At 40.6% G+C, this 2,995-nt stretch overlaps 1 non-coding gene across 1 annotated transcript; it reads left to right on the forward strand.

The window, feature by feature from the left end:
* The first annotated feature begins 1,767 nt into the window (after positions 1-1,767).
* On the forward strand, positions 1,768-1,839 carry TRNAY-AUA (transfer RNA tyrosine (anticodon AUA)). Its single transcript has one exon. It is a non-coding gene; the product is annotated as a tRNA-Tyr (tRNA).
* The last annotated feature ends 1,156 nt before the right edge of the window (positions 1,840-2,995 follow it).

Consider the following 2,995-nt stretch of genomic DNA (forward strand, 5'->3'; position numbering starts at 1 on the left):
GCAAAGAGTTGTGCATGACTGAAGGGACTTCGCATGCAACACACAGACAACAGATTACAACTGTTGTCAGTTATATACAGTGAATATAATTTTCTTTCCTGAAATGACATTGTATAGAACTAGTCAGACCTGAACACACGTGGTATTTATCTCCATTACCCTCAAACATCTATAATTAATTACGTATAGTCATCAGTCGATAATTGCATAGAGGTTTCCAAATGTTGCTCTAAAGCACAAATATTTCATACTTGTTTTATATAAGAAAATTAACAGATATTTTGTACCAAAAACACTTCAGCAACAAGTTTCAAAGTGCAGCTCATTATAGCCCCATTTATAGAACCACAAGGATCACTAACAAAGGACTGATAAGTCTGCTGTAGGGAAAGGTCTTTACTGGTATTCAAAAACTTTCCAGATATACTTACAAGTAAAAAGTCTGTGGAGGGAAAATTGTATTAATATTTCACTCAAGATAATGTTTCATTGGGAAATAATGACTTACATCTGTATCTTATAGGCAGGAAAAATCTGAATCTGAGAACAACATACCAATATCTCCAGCGATTTGGAGAAAATGTTGTCAAGGACCGAAAGAACATCAGAGAACTCATTATAGATTGTTTAAATTTTTAATTCAAAAGAAATTACACAGAGCAATAAGCAATTAATTTTTATAGGAAATAGTTCATAAAGAAATATTCGATTGACTTCAAAGAAAGATGACAAGATAAGAAATCATTTGGGTGTAAGAAACTTTCATTTCGATTGTAGTGTTTCCAACTCTCAGTTTTTAAAGTAGTCAATGAATATTTTACTATATATAAGCTGCAATTCTTGTACATCCATTCTCTTCCAACTGCATTGATCAATATAGGAAAAAAGTGCTTTAAGTAGGGCAGTTGAGCTTCATTATTCTGACTTTCAGGAAAAACTCATGTACGATTTTTGATTACTTAGAAAAATTTTTAAAGAAGACAATGAAAAAGAGCAATTTTAAAAGGTCGTAATGAGCTTTGTGGATGCATAATAGATATACCAGTCTATGTCAGATAAGCACAGTTCACAAAACACTGGAATCTGGGAGTCATAAATATTTTCCAAATCGTTTGGTAACTGGGGAAAGAAAATGCACCAAATACAAAATCTGATGTGTGACTTTTTTCCTCTATAATTTCCTCAGCATAGAAAACTTCCAAAGGATGTGGTTAAATAAAAGGCAGTTGCAACTGCGCCTGGAGTCAGACCTGGGCTCCCACTGCATAGTGACCTCTCGTAAGCAGTGTGACCTTGAACACAGGACTCTCCGCCTGTGCCTCAGTTTTCTCACATATCTAGTGGGTTCACAGGTTTGTCTGTCTGACAGAACAGTTGCAAGAATTGAATAAGACTCCCAGGTGGCAAAGATTCCCAGTGGTAAAGAACCAACCCGCCAATGCAGGAGACCCAGGAGATGAGGGTTTGATCTCTCGGTCAGGAAGATGCCCTGGAGGAGGAAATGGCAACCCCCTTCAGTATTCTTGCCTGGAGAATCTCATGGACAGAGGAGCCTGGCGGGCTATAGTCCATAGGGTTGCAAAGAATGGAACACAACTAAAGGGCTTCACATATAATACAGTGTTCAGTGTGTAGTGAAATCTGTTAGTTATTATTATCAGTACATTACTGAACCAGAAAGGACAGAGAGATCTTTTAAACCACACTCTTAACCAGAATGTGGCAGAACAGAGGAGTAGTTCAGAGCAAGCACCCTGCTCAAGGGCTTCCCTGCTGGCTCAGACGGTAAAGCGTCTGCCCATAATGCGGGAGACCCAGGTTCAATTCCTGGGTGGGGAAGATCCCCTGGAGAAGCAAGTGGCAGTCCAATCCAGCACTCTTGCTGGGAAAATCCCATGGATGGGGGAGCCTGGTAGGCAACAGTCCATGGGGTCACAAAGAGTCGGACAGGACTGAGGGACTTCACTTTCACTTTCAACCTGATCATACTGAGTTCAACACTCACTGTTGCTGCTGCTGCTAAGTCGCTTCAGTCGTGTCTGACTCTGTGCGACCCAATAGATGGCAGCTCACCAGGCTTCCCCGTCCCTGGGATTCTCCAGGCAAGAACACTGGAGTGGGTTGCCATCTCCTTCTCCAATGCATGAAAGTGAAAAGTCAAGGTGAAGTCGTTCAGTCGTGTTTGACTCTTAGCGACCCCATGGACTGCAGCCCACCAGGCTCCCCCATCCATGGGATTTTCCAGGCAAGAGTACTGGAGTGGGGTGCCATTGCCTTCTCCATCAACACTCACTAACCCAATCCAAACGCAACTGAGCCTAACTCCAAGTAACTAATCTGGTTGGATGCTCTTGGCAAATTACTTAACCTCTCTCTGATGCAGTTTTCTAATTAGTAAAGCTAGGACAACGACAGTATTTGTTCTGAGGTTATAAGAATTAAGTGTGTAAATCAGTCTAAAGTGCTTACAACAGTTCCAGCATGTGAAACATTAGCTTTTATTATTCACTAAACATCAGCATGTTTTACTATGGTTCAATATCTGATAACATCATTAGAATGAATACCTGTGTTATACTTCTAGACTCATGGATCCCTTAAGAAATTGCCATGAAAATGAGCAACATTTAGAAAATTCTCTTCTGGGGAGAAGTCTGGAATCTTCAGAATTCAGACCTGCAAGTAAGAGCAACAAATGTCTGAGTGCTCGCTAAGGCGGCCTGAGTTTTCATGTGGGCTCACGATTCCTGCTTTCTTCTTCTTGTGAGATGTCACATGTGCTCAGAAACCTTTGAGAGGCTTTGCTTAGTGAGCTACAGCAGCTTCTTTTCTCTGCTATCTTTAATACTCAGCAAGATTAAAATATCAACCCAGTACTCCATAAAACCTGTAAAGCGTGGGTTATTTCCAACCACAGTGTTTGGACTCATTCCAGTAAATCAGCACCACAAAGCACATGCTTGCTTACAATGTAAACCAAGAAGGAAGCATATAG

This window comes from Budorcas taxicolor, chromosome 21, assembly GCF_023091745.1.
Source record: "Budorcas taxicolor isolate Tak-1 chromosome 21, Takin1.1, whole genome shotgun sequence".
In the NCBI taxonomy this organism is placed as follows: Eukaryota; Metazoa; Chordata; class Mammalia; order Artiodactyla; family Bovidae; genus Budorcas; species Budorcas taxicolor.